We start from the raw sequence: 23,544 nt of genomic DNA on the forward strand, positions 1-23,544 counted from the left end.
CCCTGCCATATGGAGGTGGACACCAGCTCCTTGAAGTCTAATGTATCCTGGTCCACTATCAAGCGTTTGATGCCTTCCCTAGCCAAGAAATGCCTGTCCCTTGTTTTATTAAGTTGTAGGACTATCAAGGAAACTATATCCCAGTAGTTGGCAGTGGCCAATTCCAAGTGGTCATACCAAGTTTTAAGGGCAGGTTTCCCCTCATCGTCGTCCAGGGCAACCTCCCCAGTCTACTAGGCCTAGACTGGTTCTATGCCCTGGGCCTCAGCGTCACTAGGGTGCATGCAACGGCAGGCCTTGATCAGTTCGAAGGCCTGATGAAGGAGTTTGCTGCAGTTTTTGATGGGTCGTTAGGTAATTATAAGGGAACCCCCATTAGTTTTAATTTGGACCCTCAGATCGCTCCCATCCGTCTCAAGCCCAGAAGGGTCCCCCCTGGCCCTGCGTCCAAAAGTGGAAGCTGAACTGGATAAGTTGGTTGCCCAAGGGGTTTTAGAGCCCGTGGATTATTCCAAATGGGAGACCCCTCATCGTGATTCCTCTAAAATCTGATGGCTCCATTAGATTGTGTGGGGATTTTAAATGCACAATAAATAGGGGTCTGCAATCCAACCCCTACCCTGTCCCTATAGTATAGGAACTGCTTCATACATTAGGGCGGGGCTCCATTTTTGCCAAACTGGACCGCGCCCTGGCATATCAGCAGCTCCCTGTGGATGCTGTTGCTGCAGAAGTGCAGACCATCGTCACCCACAGGGGAGCTTTTAGATGCCGGCGGCTCCAGTTTTGTGTCAGTGTAGCCCCGGGCATTTTCCAGAGCCTCATGGAGCGACTGCTCCACGGCATTCCGGGGGTTGTCCCGTACTTCGATGATGTGTTTATTTCTGCTAAAAACAGCACTGAACTCATGGTGCGGTTGCGTGCCATTTTGTTGAAGTTCTTGGAGGGGGGATTAAAACCTAAGCCTTCTAAATGTCAGATAGGGGTACCCGAAGTGGAGTTTTTTAGGTATCTGATTGATGCCAAGGGCATCCATCTGACCACCTCTAAAATAGCAGTCATTAAGCAGGCTCCTGTATCAACTAATAAGGCCCAATTGCAAGCTTTCCTTGGCCTCCTCAATTTTTACTCTGTATTTTTGCCCCATAAAGCCTCTGTTGTAGAATCCCTGCATCGGCTTGTCAATAGCGGGGCTAGGTGGAGGTGGGGTTGTAAGGAAGCAGCCACTTTTGTGGCCATCAAGGACCTCTTAACTTCCAATACTGTCCTGGTCCAATATTGCGACCACCTTCCCCTGACGCTCACATGTGACACATCACCTTTTGGGATGGGTGCTGTCCTGAGCCACAAGCTTCCAAATGGGTCTGAGGTGCCCCTGGTGTACTTTTCAAGGACCCTGTCCATTCTGGTAAGTAATTATAGTCAATTGGACAAGGAGGCGTTAGCAGCGGTAGCTGGAATTAAACGATTCCACAACTACCTGTACGGATGTTTTTTTGAGCTGGTGACAGACCATAAGCCTTTATTAGGTTTATTGGCAGGTGATAGACAAACTCCTGTGATATTATTGCCGTGCATGTCCCTTTGGGCCGTCTTCCTTGCTGCATCCAATCTAAACTTGTCTATCGGCCTGGGAAGCAGATGGGGCATGCTGATGCCCTGAGCCGTTGCCCCAGGCTGACCTGGAGCCTGACCTCCTAGTGTTACTGATTGAGGACCTTCCGGTTCCCTTAATAGCCACAGATGTTGCCACCCATTCGGCTAGGGATGCTACTTTGGCTCAGGCCTTAGATTGGGTGAGGAGGGGTTGGCCGCAGACGCAGTTTCCCTCACAGTTCCTGCCATTCAAGCACAGGCAGTATGAACTGTAGGTACAAGGGGGGTATCTACTGTGGGACCATAGAGTGATCATTCCTCCTCAACTGCGGGAACCTATCCTCCACTGTCTGCATGAGGGGCGTCCTGGGATAGTAGGGATGAAGGCCCTGGGCCAGAGCTAAGTGTGGTGGCCTGGTTTGGATCAGGATATTGCAGTAGGTGTCTAGGTGTCAGGAATGTCAGCAGTCCAGGCCAGGTCCCCCTGTGGCAAAACCTAGGAAGTGGGAGGACCCCAAGACTCTCTGGGCTAGGATCCATTTGGATTTTGCAGGGCCGTTCCATGGACAAATGTTCCTGATAGGAGTCGATGCATATTCAAAGTGGGTGGAAGTCATCCTAATGTCATTGACCACTACTGGTCAATGGTTGACTCAGTCAGGGTTGACTCAGCCTTCCATCTGGTCAGGGTTGACTCAGCCTTCCATCCTTCCGAGGTGGGTAAAATGAGGACCCAGATTGTTGGGGGCAATATGCTGACTCTCTGTAAACCGCTTAGAGAGGCCTGAAAGGCCTATGAAGCGGTATATAAGTCTACTGCTATTGCTATTGCTATTACTGAGGCTCTGATTAGGGTGTTGCAAAAGATGTTCGCCACTCATGGGTACCCGGACGTACTGGTGTCAGATAATGGCACCCAGTTGACATCTGCATCTTTCCAGATGTTCTTAGTGGGTCACAGCATCCGTCACATTCTGGTGGCCCCTTACCATCCCTCCAGCAATAGCATGGCAGAGCAGACAGTGAGATCTGTTAAAGAGTCCCTAGCTAGGCTAGGGCCAGGGGATTGGCAGGCCTGAATTGACAGATACCTGTTAGTACAGCACACAGTCCGATGTCCTCTAATTAACCACAGCCCTGTAGAGCTGTTAACGGGCCACCGCCTCCGGACTAACCTTGATCGAGTTCACCCCAGCTACTGCAATGACAAACCTATCAACAATGATGACCCTGCAAGGGGTTTCGAAATGGGGGATCTGGCTTTTGCATGGAACTATGAGAGTGAGCAGAGGTGGTTACCAGGGCACATTCTGCAATTAATGGGTTCCTGCTCTTACAGGGTTGGCCTAGGCGATGGGCGCATTTGGCGCCACCACATTGATCAGCTGAGACCGCAGATGGCCTTGACGCAGACGCCAGCTGATCTCTTCCCAGTTGGTCCTATAGATCCCCCGGTTACTCTGGATACCTCCGTTGAAAAGCAGTGTTGCCCGTCCCGACAGTCTGGTATTCCGGCGCCAGATTCACCTGAGCCATCAGAGTCGCATCCAGAGTCGCCGGGTAGAGAGTTAGCAGAGTCACAGACAGTTTCCCTGAAGAAGCCTTCTCCTGTGCCTTTTACAGCATCAGTTCCAGCCGAAGCAAGAAGATCAGACCGCACGTGCAGGTGGCCTGCATATTTGCAGGATTACGCATGTACCTGACTGGTGGAGAGGGGTGTTATGTCCTAGCCTTGGAGACGTGGTTTTGTCTCCGAGGCTCACCATTGGTTGAGATGGGTGCATTTGCCAGAGCGGGAGAGTCACCGTTCTCTGTTTGACTAACCGGAGGATTGCCTGCATATAAATTGCTGTCAAGCGGGAACTGTTCTTTATCTTGGGTTCTGGAGTTGCTGCAGCGTTATCTGTTTAATAAAGCCTTGTTAACCGAGTCCTGCCTTGCCTTAGTCATTGCCACCCATCGAATATAATAATGAGCTCACCATCATCTAACTTAGATGAATTTTCTAATATGATTCATCTGTAGGTGAGAGTAGATGTCCCACATTGAAACCAGTCTTTCTCAATTTCAGCAGCTTTAAGATGTGTGGACTTCAGCTCCCAGAATTCCCAAGACAGCCATGTTGAAGTCGACACTTCTTAGAGTTGCTGAGGTTAAGAACACTCATTTAAACAGATGCTTACATGGATGCTCATGGATAGGACAAATCATGCAATCCTTCTCTTATGATACCCTCTTCATATGAACAGCACATGAAGGGGGCTTTTGAACTGGAATTTTGCCCACCCATTGTTATTTGGCACACCCCTCCTCAAAAATCCCCTATTGGCATTGCTACACACTTCTGAGAAACTATTTGGAATCAGAGCAAAAAAAACCCTGATTATATCCTTTAGCATAGGGATGATTCATCCTTGAAATCTAACCAGATAAAGGGGGGGAAATGCTGAAATGCTTAGGAAAAATAATCTCATGATGTTGACATACTAATGCCTTCCACATAAAATACATATTCCAGTCTTCAAGGGCTTTTACTTTCACTACTTCTCAACATGGAAAGAGGCATTGCCAGAATCCAACAGAATGAATGATGGTGGAAGGCAGTTGATGAGTTGCAAGCCTCTTGTAAAACTGTTAGGGAAATTACAGCAGAGGTCCTTTGAGATTCATCCAGGAATTAATTATTGGAAAGGGTTGGCTATTTGACAACATTTAATACAGACTGTAATCATACACTGTACAAAGATTCCCTCTTTCTCTAAAGCCTACCTTCTACCCATTTTCTTGAATGAGTCAGTGTGTGAAGATTGAAAAACAAATGTGTATCACTTCCCATTTATTCTCTCTGGACCTATCCCTCCCTCACCCATTTCCTTTTTTCCTCCACTTTTTTTTGACTAATGATTTTGAAAACCCAGCAAATGGTATCTTGATGCTAAACTGCATGACTAAAATGTTCAAAGCTCCGTGGTCTCATGTGAATCACAAATGCCCAAATTAATTTTTTTTCTTGAAATCTGGGGTTTTTTTAATAGACATGTAGGCCTTGGAAAGTCATTCAGGAAAGCTTCTGAAACCAAACCATCACTCAGGTAATACAGAACAAGTAGTTTGCTAGTGACATGGATATAATTATTATAAATGAAGGTTATGCCTCACTGAGAATTCAGTCTGCCAAAAACGCCCCTCTTGGGAATGATTATGGTTGAAGAATATTGAAAGAAAATGCAGCGTGATATTTTGTTCTCAGAAATAAAACCATGTTAAGTACAAATCCATTAAAACTCATACAGAAGCCTTAGGAATAAAAGATTCCCCTAAAATCTGAGCTTTTTAAGGTCGAACAAATATCTTTATACATGTTACATTCAGCTATATATCTATTTGTAATGGTCAAAATGTAAATATTCATTTTTGCATAACATTTAATCACAGGTCATACCCTGATTATATGGTATGCGTGTGTGTTTCCACTTTTGAGTCAACAAGTAGATCACTAAATTTGAAATTATGCAGTCCAAGTATTAATTAGGTTACAATAACTGAAGCAAATATGAATAAGGCTGAAATCCATTCACCTAATATCCTCTCAAATCTCCCCTGATATTCCCTAATTTATAACTGGTTCTCTTCATGTCCCTTTCTGGTTTGACAAAATATTTAACAATTGTTTGACCTTGCTTGCACAATAAGATCACAGACCATGGATCTGAATCACCTCTTCATGTCATAATATGCTTCCTGCTGACATTTATTTATTTAATTTATATTTCATCCATTTCACAATCCAGTGGTTCTGGACAGCTGGTAAGATTTAATATATTAATATATTAATGCAATATTAATGCATTTTAGAAGATATTTCATACCCAGTAAGTCACAAGTGATTTTTCTATCCTTTCATGTGGTCATTCAAGTAGAAATTGAACCTCATCATAGGCAAAAAGAAGCACCTCATGGTGAAGATAACTGAAAGTGCCCCTCCCACTGGTTAGGTCATGTGACATATGAGTAAAAGCGACATCTCAGATTATTGGAGAGCACAAACCATCACAACAAACAAAAGCAGCCATATGTCAGCCCAGCCTTTGACAACTTCAATGTTGTAGATAAGTAGACAAGCAACTTTCCCACATGTTCACGTTAAAGTGTGATCCACCCATCCTTGAACTATGAAAAAAGGATGCCAATGTAATATTTGCAGTCCTGAACAATGCAGTCTTTTTGACTCAGCAATCCACAAGTTAGAGGAGGCTATCAAAGCTTCCAGAGCTGGGAAGAAGCAGAAATCAACCTTTTAATGCCAGTCATCAGGCCAGAGGTGGGTTCCTAACAGTTCGCACCTATTCGGTAGAACCGGTTCGTCAAATCTATCAAACCGGTTAGAAGAGGTTCCACCAGTGGACCCGAAAAGAAAGCCACACCTATAGAAGAGATTCCAAATTTTTTTGAAACCCACCACTGCATCAGGCCTATAAAACAGCTGATAAATGGAAGGAAGGAGGTTGCACAAGGCAAGGACAGAGATTCCCACTTCATCACCTTACCTTTCTCAGTGACTGACAATTGTTCTTCTGGCTATCTAAAATTCATTTTCCAATAAATAAATAAACAGATTAGAAGTCCAGGTAGAAGTCCCTCCATATATTTGGAAGGCTTCTTCTCATTTCAATAGCTGACAGGGTGTCAGAGCACTTATGAGATGAAGTGGGGAGGTGCTCTTTCCCACTATGGTTCTCAATGGTTTTTCAAGTTACTTTGAAAAACAGTTTCCCCTATAAAGCTGAATTAAAACCATCTAGACAAGCTTAGTAGAAATCTAAAAAGCCATTTAGGAAGCCATCACCTAAAGACTTCCAGCAGTTGCTGGGATTCAAAAATAAGCCTTATATATACATTAGAAACAATGTTCAATCCTTCTATCCTTTTCCTTCCTATCCTATATAAAAGGCTACAGGGACCCTTCTGGCCCATTTCCATCTCTCCTTTGTTTTTGAAAAGGTCAGATTTGCTGTTATCTTGGTTTTCTTTTTTTACTGACTGCAAGAACTAACTCTCACAAATACCTTTAGAAACAGCTATAATGCCTTGGCAAACAGCTAAGAAGTATGGGGGAGTACAGCCGCTACATACCAGGGGCAACTCACTTCTCACTTCAGTCCATACCTGCTTGTGTGAGCTGTTTTCCAAGCTACAGTATTTTGAAACATGGGTTTGGCTCTCTTCTGAAAAACCCATGCTTAAAAGTAGTCCAAGGAATAGCTGAAAAGCGCTGGGGGTGAGCATATTGTGAAACAGTTTTTCTTCTACTTTAATTCACGATCCCTCCTTCCCACTTATCAGCTGCTTGGGCTGTCGGCTCTCCAGAGAGAAATTGTATCATGGTCTCCTTCTATCCCTATCCACTGTTGTCAGGCGGGCTGATATAAGATGCTGGGTTGGCTTCCCACTTATCCTGCCCTAGAGGATGCCTGGGAAATCCCACAATCTACAGTGCATTCAGAAAGTATTCAGACCTCCTAGTCTTTTATCAATTTTGTTATGCTGCAACCTGATGGTATAGTTGTTGAAATTCTCCCCCTCCCCCATTAATCTACACTTAGTGCCCCATAATGACAATGTGAAAACAGAAGTTTAGAAATGTCTGTAAATTTATTAAAAAGAAAAAACTGAAATATCACATTGGCATAAGACCCTTTGCAACAAAACTTGAAATTTAGCTCAGATGCCTCCCATTTCCTTGATCCTTGCCTACATGTTTTTATACCTTGATTGGAGTTGATCAGTGGTAAATTAAATTGACTAGACATCATTTGGAAAGGCACATATCTACACATAGAAGGCCTCACAGCTGACAATGCATACTGTAGCAGAGCAAAAACTATGAGGTCAGAGGAACTGTCTGCAGTGCTCAGAGACAGAAGTGCTGCAAGGCATAGATCTTGGGAAGACTACAATAAAATTTCTATTGCACTAAAGGCTCCTAAGAGCACAGTGGCCTCCATAATTCTAAAACAGAAGAAGTTTGGCCCAACCACGACTCTTCCAAGAGCTAATTGCCTAGTCAAACTGAGCAGGACGGAATGGCAGAAAATTCCCCAATCCAGAGCTTGTTGCATCATACCCAAAAAGACTCGAGGCTGTAATTGATGCCAAAGATGCTTCAACAAAGTACTGAGTGAAAGGTCTGAACACTTATGCCAATGTGATATTTCAGTTTTTTCTTTCCAATAAATTTAAAGACATTTCTAAAATTCTGTTTTGTCATTTGTCATTAATTCTGTTTTGTCATTTAAAATTCACTTTGTCATTATGGTGTACTGAGGAAAGATCAATGAGAAGCAATGAATTTCAACACCAGGCTGCAGCATAACAAAATTGACCAAAGTGAAGGGGGTCTGAATACTTTCTTAATGCACTGTACCTGGCAGGCCTTCAAACTGTGTCTGACCTACTGTTCTCACTAGTAAAGCAGGAGAGGTTTTTCCTGATTGTTTGGCAGCTAGATAAGGTTGATTTTCTTCACAATCTGCTTCTCCTGAAATCAGAGATTTGATAGAGAGTTTGCCCCATATCCTGGGATGGAGGGATGGAGAAGCACGGTGTTGACCCGCTGATGCCTCTCAGCCCACCCAAAAAATAGCTGTTATGTGATGGAAGGATAAGCACAGTTTGCAAAGCCCAGGTTTTAAGAGATTGGATAACCATTTGTCTGAAATTGTATAGGGTTTCCTGCTTGAGCAGTAGGTAATTCTTTTATTCTGAAAAGACTGAAGTCTCCCACAGCCAAAGAGTGGCCAGATATTGAATGAGAAGGAACCTGCTTATGGCAACCTGAAGTAGCCAGTGGAAACTAAATGATGACAAGCTCTATAAGCATCATCAAGTCTATCCTCCATAAAAGATTCTAGATCTTACCCATGGCAAACAGTTAAAACTGAGGAGTTGAAACTGCCTCAGCTGCGGCTGGCAATAGACAAAGGAAATGTCAGAACATTGAAACATAGTTAATGGGACATCTTTGGGTGGCAGTTAGAGAAGCTTAATGGTGAGCCCAAAGGGAAAGCAGAAAGGAAGCTCTTTTAAATTGCTGGTTTTTACTTGATTGGCAGAATTGGAGAAAAGCCATAGGAAAGTCAGAAAGAGTCATATCAACATAACCTTGTTGATGTGCTTGAATGGTACAGAAGATTTGAGAAAGGATCTGCGTTCTCCAAGAAGCAACAATAGCTCTTAGTTCTTAAAAGTAACAATCTTATTAATCAAAATGGCAAAGATTACATTTACCATGGACATAGTGCTTGATTCTGTCTCTAGAATTGGCAATGAGTCTCATCTAATTCTCATTAACATAGTATATACCTTAAAAAGACTGTTCTATTTCCACACCTCTCCTTTAAAAAAAATCACATTCCACTATTTTTTATCACAAGATCAGCTCAGTAGGTCATACCCAGTAGGTTCTGTCTATTCTGTTTCTATTTGATTTGTGTGAAGTCACATCAGCTTTTCTCTAACAACAATACAATTCCCAATACAGGTCATTTTTCATTCCTACTGATCTTAATTAGACACTGTACAATAGCCATAATTGAAAATGGACAGGAGTAAAGCCCAGAACAGTGATGTTTTTATGTAATGTTCAACAAAATTCTAAAATTAGCTGAAAGGGTGAAGATTCAACCATTTAACATTTGCAATATCACCTATGTTTGAAGTTCTTTCTGAAATTCTGCAATATCTCATGCAAAAATACAGAAATTGCACAAGATTTATTTAAGGAAAGATTTGGGCATCTTGATATCAGGCTGTGGACTCACTGATTATTTCCTTCTTCTCTGGATTAAGCATCCCTTTATACATTTCATTTATACAACCCATATTCTGACTCTGTAAACTGCTTAGAGAGGGTTGCAAAGCACTGTAAAGCAGTATATAAGTCTAAGTGCTATTGCTATTATATGATGTTAGCTCAAGAGTTTTCAGACTTTATGGTATCATAACCCTCTACCTAATAAATTCATTTATATCTTTCCCCATTAATAAAACAATGCTTTCATCAAAGTTAAGATTGGGCAAGAAATACACATAGCACTTCCTAAAAAAGATATTTTTCATAATATTTTTCTTAACTTTAACTTACTTAACTTGACTTAAACTTATGTTATCAATACTAATAGTAAATTAGAAGTAAATAATAGATAGTAGATTAATAAACTTCATTAACATGTTCACTTCTATAGTTACAGCACTGCTATAATTGAAGACTAATTTTGACAAATGGCTTGACCCACAAGTTCAGCTGTCTCTAACCTTGGTTTGAACTTTAGCCTCTGCTTTATTCTCAGAAATCTGTTGTGGCAATATTGACACACATGCAAAACTCAAGAGTTCCAGTCATTTCAATCACACTTCCGTGATGGCCATTATGTCTTCTTTTTTAACCACCAGCAATCTTCCCATGGACACTAATGAGTAGGCTTGCCCTGTGTAAAACTGAAGTGAGTGTCATCATTTCTCTTGGTTGGCCTGCATGACTTTGGTTACCTTTTTTTAAAATTGTCACTTTCCACTTAGGTCAATTTCCTTGGAGGCCACAACTCCTCAGTTTAAGAACTCCTCTGTCAACTGATGATCAACAATGTAAAAGTAAAATGAGCTCCAAGCCAGGCCAAGACCATCTATCTTTCCATATCCCCACTGCAAAGACAGAAATGCCATAACACTGGGAAAGATTCATGTTTGAACTGCAGAGCTATTGCCAATGAGAGGAGAAGAATTAATGGCCTTGTTCAGTATAAGAAACGTTTCTAGCTTTTTGCTCAGAAAAATGGAATAGGCTTTTTAACAAATCACATGAATTTTTCAAATTCCTGAAGTAGATGACGTTGCCACCTCCATCCCTACAATACTCAGTACATTCTTAAAATTGTATTGTGATTTGATGTTGGAATGGGACATTGTGTAACGAAGTGCAGATGAAAGAATGGATAAGAATATTGTGGTAACTTGCACCGCATGTGTAGTTATATACTTACTTTTTCCTGTGCTGTGTGTGCAGATCATAATCACATCCCATCACATTAAATCTTTGCCATCAAGGTCAGAAGTCCTGAAAAAGGACTTGCCTTCATTTTTGTTGTCCCTCCATGATTTTTTTTAAATCCGGGAAAGCACTTAAGCTGATTCGTTGAAGTCAATTTAGGCTGATTTTATGGTATTCCTTTCTTTCTAGAGATCCATTTTAATGTATAATGTTTTGATTATATTTTTGTTTTGCTTCTATGTTGCTAATAAATATAAACCAACTTGAATGTCCATCACAGAATTTTGTAGTCTTTGATTATAGTTAAAATATAGGGTATGGTAGTGTAGTTAGTGTAGCTAGTGTTAGTGTAGTTAAAATAACTGTTTTGTCTGATTTCATACAACACACCCCATTCTTATTAGTAGAGGGAAAGTCCTATGGTTATAGAACATGTGCTTGAATAAACTATATTATATTAAACTATATTATGGCCTAATAAATTTCATGGTTCAGCAACATGGTAAAACATGTGTGTTGGGTCCACATGCTGGATTACAAATTAGCCAACCATATGGTAACCTAGCTTAGAGAGTTGTGTGTATCTCACTATTATTTATTATCATCTTTATAAATCAAAAATATTTTTTTTCCAATCTGGAGACTTTCAGATGATTTGCCCAAATCCTCTAATTCCCAGACCAGTTATGACCACATACCACAACTCATCTTTATTTGCTCTATGTGAGGTTTGCTAATAGGAACCATGTAGACAAAGATCAATCATGTTCTTATTGAAGGATTTCAATGATGAGAGGCAGACATTCAGAGTAGGTAGTATAACATCAACCCAAGAAAACAGTAACTTGCATTCAGAATCCAGGGGAGCAACAGAATATCTCATGGGGACCCCAGCAAACAACAATGATGCCGAAGTGACAGTACCAATGCATTGATCATCATCGATCCACAGATATTTTGTGCTTGCATGTACAGGTCCTTGACTTAAAGAGTTCATTTAGTGACTGTTCAAAGTTACAACCGCAGTGAAAAAGTGATGTATGACCATTTTTCACACTTACGACCATTGCTGCATCCCCATGGTCACATGATCAAAGTTCACATGCTTGGCAACTGGTTCATATTTATGATGGTTGTGATGCCATCTTTTGACAAGCAAAGTCAATGGGGAATCCAGATTCACTTAACTGTTGCTAACTTAACAACAGCAATGATTCACTTAACAACTATGGCAAGAAAAGTTGTAAAATGGGGCAAAACTCACTTAACAAATGTCTCACTTAGCAACATAATTTTGGACTAACTTGTGGTCATAAGTTGACCACAACTTATGTTGCAGTTTTTACATCATGATGTCACCACCCAAATTGGTAATGCATGGTTAAGAGAAGCAACAATATCTGGATATACAGGAAGAATAGGATAGGATAGGATAGGATAGGATGGGATGGGATGGGATGGGATGGGATGGGATGGGATGGGATGGGAGGGAAGGGAAGGGAAGGGAAGGGAAGGGAAGGGAAGGGAAGGGAAGAGAAGAGAAGAGAAGAGAAGAGAAGAGAAGAGAAGAGAAGAGAAGAGAAGAGAAGAGAAGAGAAGAGAAGAGAAGAGAAGAGAAGAGAAGAGAAGAGAAGAGAGCTTGTAGACCTTCTAGTCCAACCCCCTGCTCAGGCAGAAAATCCTACACAATTTCAGATAAATGGTTGTCCAATCTTTCCTTAAATATTTCCAGTGTTGGAGAATTCACAACTTCTGGAGGCAAGTTGTTCCACTGATTAATTGTTCTAACTGACTGGAAATTTTTTCTTAGTTCTAGGCTGCTTCTCTCCTAGATCTGAGCAGCAGTGGATCTGAAAACAAAGATCAATAACTGCCATTACTGTCCTCAGGCTGACGCTTCTGTACAGAAGTTCCAAGCATTCACCTGAGAGTGGATAAACGCTAATTATGGCAAAAGTCTAATCCAGAACAATCATTTACTCCTGACTAAACTGAGAAGAGTACACCAAGGGGTCCTTTCCAATAGAATTTCTATATCTCTGGACAGTCTCATTTTCAATCTAATAGCAGTAATGCTCCTCTGGACTTGGAAGCTATTTAGTTGTTTTAAAGTCTCAGTCGAGAGAGGAGGTTCCATGGCTGTAGGAGTGGACTAAAACCCATGCTGATGTTGAACAGTTTGGGTTGAAGTATCTCTTAACTTCACCTTCTTTCTTTGACGAGTACTGATGTGAGACATCTTTATAGACAGAAAGTCTTGCAGAGATGTAAAGATGTTTTCCATGATACTGATCAACATCAACCTGGTAGAACTTAGATATCCCATTTCCTTCAAGATGAAGGATACTTAAAAGTGTCTAATAGTCATGTAACTTTGCCCTGAGCTGTGGTGGCACAGTGGTTAGAATGCAGTATTGCAGACTAAGTCACTGTTCACTGCCAGAAGTTCGAATTTGACTGACTCAAGGTTGACTCAGCCTTCCATCCTTCCAAGATAAGTAAAATGAGGACCCAGATTGTTGGGGGCAATATGCTGATTCTGTTAACCGCTTAGAGGGGGCTGTAAAGCACTATGAAGCGGTATATAAGTCTAAGTGCTATTGCTATAAGACTAACTTTATATCTTACAAAGAGACAAGCGTAGTGAAGGGATAAATTGGATGCATAATATCTCTCCATCTAGTAGAGTGAGAAAAACATGATTACATATTCACAGAAGGAACGACAAAGCAAGGTGTGTATCAAACCAGCTGCAAAATGTGCCTCTGAATTTAGCCTTTGTTCTGCGCACTAGAGCGCTGTGTCCTAATATTATAAATACCAAGGCTGACAAGGGCTTTATTAATAGTGTGAGAGGTGTTTATTGCTCAGCAACAGTTAGTAGCTCAGAGGTTATTGATATTACATGCCAAGGTCTGAAGACTTTGTTGTTATGGAGTCAGTTCGCTCATTTTATTACTTTGTTCATTTGTGAAGAGAAGTCAGATTTTTCTTTTCTTTGGACTAAAGTGTGAAGACAGGTGCCAGTCACTGTTGCAAATCTATACAAGAAAGATCACCAGGTGGGTTCATAAACCATGTGACTCTCTTCATGGTGAATTTTGGAATGCTTGATTTAAAAAATACTAACAAAGGTGTTAAGGTGATTGCAACTAACTGTATATGGGATGCACAGTATAACACACCAAACTATACATTAGCCAACCATGTTTTAATTAGGTTGTGCAAACTCAGCCAGGGTACCTAGGTAGTTTACAGCTGCTTGATGTAAATTCATAAAATTTGATTAATTGAATAAACCATGAGACATAATTTACAGTATAGAGAAGGATCAGAAGTGAGGGGGGTTGGCATTTGCCCTGTTCTCTTATGTGTACAAGTACCAATAGTTGTTAGTCCATAAAGGATATGAACTGTGAGCCATATTCTCTCCTGCAGTGGGCAGGAAACAGGAAGCAAAATTGGGTGGAGTCAATATTAAAGTGGGCTGGCCAGAGTCACCTCATACTCTTTCACATATATCCTTACCCAGCCTATTCTATCCATTCCCTCATTTCTTTATTTCTCTCTCCTATTTTACCTTTGCTTTCTTTATGCCTCCTTTATTTAACCCATTGTTTCTCCAGGCTCTTATGAAAATTTTTAACAAGTCTCTACTGAGTGACAAAGGATCACCTTCCCAAATCCTTTGCCAGAAGAATTTGAAGTTCAGCAGACATGGAATTGTAGTTTCTTCATTAAGTAAACTAGCATTCCTTGTACAGGCTTCTTCAACGTACACCTCCCACTCAAGACAGCCACTGTGCCTTAAGTGGGGCACTGCTCCTAAGGGGTTATCTACAGGAAGCAACAGAGCAAAATCCTGTAGGCTCTATCTTTCCTTTCCTTTTGGACTGCCATGTTTTGGGCCAATGAGCAGCTGTTTTGTTGCAAAGTTGTGTATGACCCATCACAACCTCATGGACAATGTCCTCCAGGCCTATTCCTTTTGGTACTTTACATGGGGTTTTCATGGCAAAGATACTGGAGAGGGTTGCCATTTCCTTCTCCAGTGGATCACGTTTTGTCAGAGCTCTCTGCTATGACCTGTCTGTCTTGGTGGCCCTACTTGGCATAGCTCATAGCTTCATTGAGCTACGCAAGCCCCTTCGCCACGACAAGGCAGTAATCCATGAAGGGGATTTATAACAAGCCATGTATTATTAGTTATCTTACTGAAGTACATGTGCACACAGAGGGATCCTCTCCACCAATAATGGGAGTTAGGTAATTTCTACATGGTAATTTCTGTTTTGGCAGTTTACCCAGAAATCTGACTTTCATGGAAGCTAGGAAGAATACAAGTAGTCCTTGACTCACAACATCCCCATGGTCACATGATAAAAATTCAAATGCTTAGCAACTGACTCATATTTATGATGGCTGCAGTGTCCTGGCGTCATGTGATCTCCTTTTGCGACTTTCTGACAAGGAAAGTGTCAGGCCTGCAGTCATATTTCTTTTAGGATCTTTGGCCTGCCACACACTCTCTCTCTTTCTTTACTATGCTGCTTCATTAGTGGGGAATTGGGAGGGGGGATAGTAAGGAGTAGAATGTGTTGCTGTTAAAATAAAACATTCCTTTCTAGAAGCCCAAGGTCATTCATTGTCTCCCCACCTCTGCATCTGACCAGAACTAAAGAGCCAAGGTGGCGCAGTGGTTAGGGTGCAGTACTGCAGGCCACTTCAGCTGACTGCTATCTGCAGTTCAGTGGTTCTAATCTCACCGGCTCAAGGTTGACTCAGCCTTCCATCCTTCCGAGGTGGGTGAAATGAGGACCCAGACTGTAGGGGCGATATGCTGACTCTGTAAACCGCTTAGAGAGGGCTGAAAGCCTTATGAAGCGGTATATAAGTCTAACTGCTATTGCTATTGCTATAGATGGGTGGAAATGCCAGTGTGGCAGAGGAAGATTGGACCATGTGATGTACTTGTGGGTATGGGGAAAAGATCATGAACTTTCAACTGGGTGGAAACCCAGGAAGCTTTCAGAGTTGGGTTTCCACAGATGTACCAACATCTGTGTCTTATTAAATTGGAACTTTGATGAAAGTTATGTCTTGAACTCTGCTTTAATTCTGGATGATATTTGGAACACTGAGAGAATGTCAGTGAGGAAGCAAGATTCACTTAACAACCATGTTACTAACCTAACAACTGCAGCGATTTGCTTAACATACATGGCAAGAAAGATAATAAAATGGCATAAAACCTACTTAATAAATGTTTCACTTAGCAACAGAAATTTTGGGCTGAATTATGGTCGTAAGTTTAGGACTATCTCAATGCAAGAATAATTGTGAATTCAAACCGAAGTAGTAAAAATCTAAGTATCAGAAATATGTTACTATTAATTTCTTTGTACCCATTATTACATTTTAACCAAAATTTAGTCAAAAGTCAGTCAATGATTACAGTGTACAGTATTTGTATTCACTAAAAATACTGGCAACCTGGAGCATATTTATTTCTTGCTGAACAATTGACTAGAAGACTGCTTATACATTCTTCTCTTATCTCCTTAACTGAAACAGGGAAAGATTGGCCTGCTTTTTAAAAAAATTAAAAAGTAAAAGCCAATAGTGATTAAATCGGTCTCTATTGTAAATGTGTAGCCTAAAATGTCCACACACCCTTCAAAGGAATCTCAGTTACTTTCTTTCTCTACTGGCATTCAAAACTATATTCCTTGTAGGGGCAAGAATTTATTTCTATTTATTTATCACATTTGTAAAGCCGCCCATCTCGCATGAAAATGACTCTGGGTGGCATACATAATTTATGGTAAGATGGAAACATTGCTTTATCCATCCAGCAATGAGTCTTTTCTTTGGGGCCGATTGTGGTCAGAGCTGGATGGAATTGTAAGTGCATCTTAGTCATCTTTTCTGGAACCATATTTACCAAAAGGGTGGGGAATTCGTTTCAGTTACACCACAATCAGTAAATAAATTTCCCTTTCTGGAAGTGATAGCCTTTCATCACATTTTCTTCTCTTGCTTCAGAGGAAGTCCTGCTTGCTCCACAGTGCCAGGTGTATATCTTGTTCTGCAATCTGCTCTCTGGCATTGAAATATCTTGCATCCAACCTGTTGTCACAATGCAATTTGCTAAAGTGCTGAATCCCAAGTTAGAGTTTTGTTCTAGTTTTGGTTCACAGGCAATTGCAAAAAGAAAAGAAAAGAAAAAAATCATCGGTGTCCTCAACTCTAAATACAGAAGAAATTTAAAATGGTGTCTCTGTGCTTAATTTTTTCTCCTTCCATCTATCCTTTTATCCTGTGTGTATTCATTATATGCAGTTCCCCTTCCCTCTCCCATTTTATTTCCACTTGTAGGCATGTACATCATGTGTGAAAGTTATTTTACTTAGAGTAACTATAGGATGAGCAGAGAAGTCTCTGTTAAATTGCACAAGAAATAATTATTAGGAAGGTTGCATCAGTGACTTGAGCCCCTGCAGCCAAAGGATTATAGAACCTGAAAGCTTCTGCATTCTTCCACGATATAACTGATAATGTCCCAGTTTGGTTTTTAAAAAGGCAACAAAAAGGGTTTTACGTTATATAAAAGCCAAGGACCCAAAGAATTGTTTGTCCTCCTGCACTACCATCTAGACTAGTGTTTTTTGAACGTGGCAATTTTAAGATATGTGGACTTTAAGTTCCAGGATTTCCCAGCCAGCATTCCAGAAATTGAAGTCCACATTCTTAAACAAGCAGGCCTAGATGTTTTTGATCTGAGTGCAAAACAGAGGGAGACAAGAGCAGTCAAGGGGGATTGCGCAGTTCCTGTTCTACTTTAGATCATCTATCAGGGTGGCCAAAGCATTTAAGGTCTGAATGGCTTAAAAAATACAATTGGAAACTATCTCATCCAAGAGATACTGATTTTACACAACTATCACCCACTCAAGCACTTTGCCCAAGAAAATAATATTAGCAACCAGCCGTAGTTGTTGCAATTTTCTGAGCCTAGGGAGGAGTTTTACAGGAGTAGTCTTACAACTACCTCCTTTAAGATGTCTAGGGACACCTCTCTCTCTCTTATTTCTTATAAAAAGGCTATTTGTCATCTTCTGAATTAGTTATCCCATCCTTGCCTCTTTTTTGTTTTGCAGTCTACATCATTTGAGATATTTATGCATATGAATCACTGAGTATATCCAGAGATTGAAGCACTGGCCACAGTGAATATGAATGTTTTCATTTGTAAAATGCTCAATGACTGACAACTACCAGAAGTATATTGGGCCTTTCTGTACATCACCTGCTAGATCAAGTTGAAGATGTTTTGACTACATTGTCGCCAATACTGGAAAAAAATGTTGAGAAGAAAATGGGAGGTGTACAGGAAATAGAAAGGAAGGTACAAAACTGTGGCACTTAGCTCAACTGGGTGAAGGAGCTTCATCCAGACTAGAACTATTCCAAAGTTGCAGAGGGAACTTTGGACTAGAGTTCTGCAGGAATACTCCAAGTAACTCCAAGTAACATGGACAATGAAGAAAGATTTGCACTGTTTCTGGTACAAAGTAGTACAATGTTTGTCCTCCAGTTTGAACCCAAAGCATACCTATTAGAACTGCAAGCTTGTATACTTACTGCACAGTATATAGTGCAGAAATGGCGAACCTTTTCGGCACCAAGTGCCCAAACTGGAATGTGCATGCCCATGGGGTGCTAGAAACCCAAAGACCAGCTGGCCAAACCAGAAGAGCAGCTGCCGATGGTGTGCGTGCCCACAGAGAGGCCTCTGTATGCCACCTCTGGCACACATGCCATAGGTTTACCATCATGGATATAGTGGTTAAGGCATCAAGTCTCGCCTTAGGCACAAAGCCAGCTGGAGGACTTTGAGCAAATCATTCTGTCTCAGCCCTAAAAAGATGTCATAATTTGTAAGCCACTCAGGATGGCTTACAAATTATGACATCTTAAAGGGGAGATGGACAGCATAAAAAATTAATTAATTAATAAAAATAAATGGCAAATCACTTCCAAGAAACCTTGTCAAGAAAACTGCAGAGATTTGTCCAGGCAATTTTTAAGAATTGGATATGATTGAATAGAAGAAAAAAAAATATTATTACTGGAGGGAAATAAAAACGGGTCAAAGTTTTGATCTTTTTACATGGCAACACCCCAAGGAAGGTGATAAATTTTGAATAGGAAAGGTGAAGCTCCTCAGGAAGAGCAGAGAAAGGAAATGAATGCCAAAATTTACAAAGACAAGTGGAAAAAAGACACATGGGAAGCATGCAATCCAGGGAAGCAAAAGGATCAGGAGCAGAGGTGGGTTGCTGCCAGTTCAGCCCAGTTTGGTTGAACCAGTAGTGGTGGTGGCAGGAGGCTCCGCCCACCCACCCAGATGCTTCTGCGCATGCGCAGAAGTGTTGCACGCGAGTGCATGCACAAGCGAAATGGTAGTAAACCGGTTAGCCACCCACCGCTGATCAGGAGGTAGTGCTAGTGAAGCTCAGCAACTGATATAAGGCTTAATGGAATGAGAGAGAAGATACTCGGATCTCCTTGAGTCAAAGAAACTGAAAAGCCATTTTGAGAAAGAAAAGACATTTCCCTCATGAGAGGAATGTTGTGGCATTTCCCTAATGAGAGGAACTAAGGCCACTGTTTTCAGACCTGATATATACTATGGGAGATTTGTTTTCTCTTAGGTACACTTAATGAGAAGGAAAGACTCACTAGAACCTAATGATGGGGACGATTGAGGGCAAAAGAAGGGGATGACAGAGATTGAGGTGGCTAGATGGAGTAGGGGTGAGCTTAAATGGACTCCAGAGGATAGTAGAGGAAAGGAAGGCCTGGAGGTACGTTGTCCATGGTGTCGCGATGGGTCGGACATGACTTCGCAACTAACAACAACAACAAGGTACCCATATAAGATGTGACGATACACTACCTTTTCAAACTCACCAGCTATTGTGACTTCCTATTGATTCATGTGGAAATGACTGACACTGCTGGAAAATATTTTAAACAAGTTGTTTGATTATGAGGCCATGAATAGAAAAATATAGAAACTGAGAGTGCAAATTGTTTTAATCAACTGAGAAGAATGGCATAAGAAGAGAGCCCATAATCCTGGAAATGAAGAACTGAGTATTTATGGTACCACAAAGCCTCTACTATGGACTGCACAAAGGACTCCTGACAAAAGATAGGTTACCTCACATGCCAACTGTTTGGCAGGAACTTTCCCAATCTTATCAACTTCGTTAAACTTGAACCAAAGTGTGGAGGGGCAGGAAAAGCCAAGAATCAAATACACCATCAAGGACTGAAGCTGACAATGCATCAGATAAAGGGAAAAACATGAGAATGGAAAGCAACATAGAGATTTCCAAGAAAGACCAATAGCAAAAACAAGCAGGGAGAATTTGAAATCTTAACAGTGGAAGGCAAATATAATGTTGCGGGCATAAATGAAAGTTTATTACACATTATTAGAAAAACAGTCCTAGAGTCTATAACTTATTTAATAGGAGTAGCTTCAATATAAGGAAGGTTTGGACAGAAATTCATGAACTGAACATGGGAAGTTCAGTTGAAATATAAGAACAAAAGTAACAAGTGACATCACTGTAAAGGTTACAGGAGGCTGTCTGGAAAGGTAGAAAATATAGACAGAACAAATACATCCAAATCAGATTACCAAGCTTTTAAGGGTATATGCAAATAATGACATTGACAGATTTCAACTCTTCTAACACTATCTGGAAATCTAACTGCAGTCAGAGGTCTAACAAATTCCTGTCCTATGTTTCTGACAACTTCATTTGTCAGAAGGTATAAGAAATAACAATGGCACCTGCTGTCTTGTATTTCATTCTTACCCATAAAGAGGAACGTGCTGAAGAAGTAAACCTTGGGAAAAAGTTATTATATTGCACATGAGTTTATAATATCAAAATGAAGAGGAACAGAGAGGAGTCAGGCGTGTATTTTAGAATTTAGATGATTGGGTTTGGATGAAATTGGATGAGAGGTCACCAGATCTTGGCTTGAAATCATATTTAGAATGACATAAAGAGAAAAAAATAAAGTGAAAAAGTAGGATTGAGACTATATTTCAGGAAAACAAAGGTAGTGACAATAGCTGCAGAAAGACATGAGGTGTTTACAATCAACAAGGAGGAAATTGAATTAGTTCAATAATTTGTTTTCCTTAAATCAAAAATTGTTTACGATAGTAGTTGAAATCACCTGAAATCAAATGCAGAATAATCTAGGGAAGGAGTGTTAAAGTGGATTTCTTCAAGGATGGGATCAGCATTGTAGTTCTCCTCTGTGGGCCAGCCTGGGGGGGTGGGGGTGGACAGCAGGATGGATGCCTTCTGCTGCACCTTGCCAGTTACTACTACTATTACTACTACTACCACTATTACTATTACTACTACTACTACTACTACTACTACTACTACTACTACTACTGTTGAGACTTTGGAAAAAGTTCAAAGAAGAGAAACTAAGATGATCAAAGGCTTGGAGACTAAACCATATGAAGAATGGCTGCAGGTTTTGGGTTTGGCTAGTCTAAAGCAAATAATTAGGGGTTACATGATAGCAGTAGTCCAGTATTTGAGGGGCTGCCACAAAGAAGAGGGGGTCAAATTATTCTCCATAGCACCAGAGGACAGGACAAGAAACAATGGTTTGGAAACTAATCAAAGAGAGAAGCAATCAGGAATTAAGGAGAAACTTCCTAACAGTGAGGACAATTAACCAGCGGAACAGCTTGCCTTCAGAAGTTGAGGGTGCTTCATCACTGGAGGTTTTTAAGAAGAGACTACAGTCACTTGTCTGAAATGGTATAGGTTCTCCTGCTTGAGCAGGGGCTGGCCTAGAAGACCTCCAATATCCTTTCCAGTTCTATTCTATTCTACTCTAAAAAGAGATATTGATATAAATACAAAAAGCAGGCTAATTAGAGCAATAATCTTCCCTATAATGATGTATGGGAGTGAGAGTTAGGCACTAAGAAGGGCTGAGAAGAATTGGTGTCTTTGAACTATGGGCTGGTGTAAATTATTGGGTATACCATGGACAACTAGGGTTTTCTGTTGTTTCTATTCTGCTTCTTCAAAGTCCCATTTTCACTTCCATAAAATATCACAGGGAAAACCTCATCATCATTTCTGTTTCTGCTAGAAAAAGCTATTTCAAACTCTGGTCATTAAATCTTAGTTTCAGAGTAACATGACAATTCAACATGCACAGAAGCTTACCTGATTTGTGTCAGTGTTCACTTTAGTCATTGCAGGACTGATATTTCCAGTATTCTTGGTCAGCCTGATCAATAGTGAGAAATGCCAAGAACCATAATTCTGACTTTTAGTTTTTTATCAGTTTTTTTACCAGATGCATTGTGGGTTGAGAGCTTTCAGATGAATACAGTCCCTCCACTGGGTTCATTTCTAAGTTTTAATTTGTTGAGGCAAAACAGCTGAATGGGAGAATATGACATGTGACTTGATAAGTTACTCCTGGAAAAACATGCATTTGTCCCCGCATGATCAAGAAGACACCTTAGGATCAGATTGTAAGCACATGTACAAACATATGCATCACTTCCCAGAAGATATGCATCTATCTATCTAGCTATCTATCATCTATCTATCTATCTATCTATCTATCTATCTATCTATCTATCTATCTATCTATCTATCTATCTATCATCTATCATCATCTCATCTATCACCTCATTTTATATGCCATCCGTATTGCTATCCAAAGAGATGTTGAGATGTTGGGTAGCTCGATATTCAACCTTTAGACCAGTGATGGCTAACCTTTTCTGGACCAAGTGCCCAAATCACGTCTGTGCACACACCCAACCCCCCCCCAAATGCAATGCATGCACGCCCCTTGCACATGCACCACCCCCCACATGTGCATGCATCCCACTGCACAGGCCCCACTCCTTTGCATGTGCATGCAACCCCACCCCCACATGTGCCCCCCTCCCCCCATGCACGGCAGAGACCCAAAGACCAGCTGGCCATCGGGAAGCATGTGCGCATGCGCAGGGGAACTGAACTAGGATGACAGCTCACATGCCCACAGAGGCTGCTGCATGCCACCTCCGGCTTGCGTGCCATAGGTTCACCATCACAGCCTTAGACTAATACTGACAGGGAGGTGAGGGGCACAACATATGTTTGCATCTTCTTGCAAAGCCACAGAAAAAGGTTCCCAATCATCATCCAGCTAAAGAAATCCTATCTAGTAAAATTATTTTGCCTATGACATGAAGCAATTGTCTTATGAAAGGACATGCACTTTTATTTTACGCTGATGTCTGTTTTCCTCTATGATTCAGCTTCATTCCTGTCTGGAAAGAATTCTATTCCTTTTGTGAAAAATATTTTCCATCTGCAGCTTTGGTGTGTATCTTATGGAAGGTCCAACATTGTACCAATGAATCTACTCCTGCCCTGAGAGATGTTTGATTCCCTTAACATTCCAGCGCGCGCGCGCACACACACACACACACACACACGCCAACTCTGCTCTACAGGCACCTCAAACCTCAAGTGCAGATTAGAAGCACAAATACAGGTATGGTACTGGGAGATGCATTTCCAGAGTTAAACCAAAGACAAAGTTGCATGAAAGTCATCCGTTAATTTAGTTGTAGGGCTTTCTTTTGAATGCCCAATGAGTAGTATCAGCCTATTAAAGCTGATACTACTCACACACATGAATGTACTCTACATAGAAAGCATGGTGTTATAACAAGTTACATCTATACAGTGCATTCTCTATATGATAAAGAAGGTTTTTTGGGGGGAGGGGTTGCAGAAAACAACCTCTTTTCATCTTGCCTTAAGAACATCCTC

The sequence above is a fragment of the Thamnophis sirtalis genome, unplaced genomic scaffold, assembly GCF_051295495.1.
Source record: "Thamnophis sirtalis isolate CommonGarterSnake01/CBP01778 unplaced genomic scaffold, rThaSir2_p1.2 scaffold_6, whole genome shotgun sequence".
Taxonomy (NCBI): domain Eukaryota; kingdom Metazoa; phylum Chordata; class Lepidosauria; order Squamata; family Natricidae; genus Thamnophis; species Thamnophis sirtalis.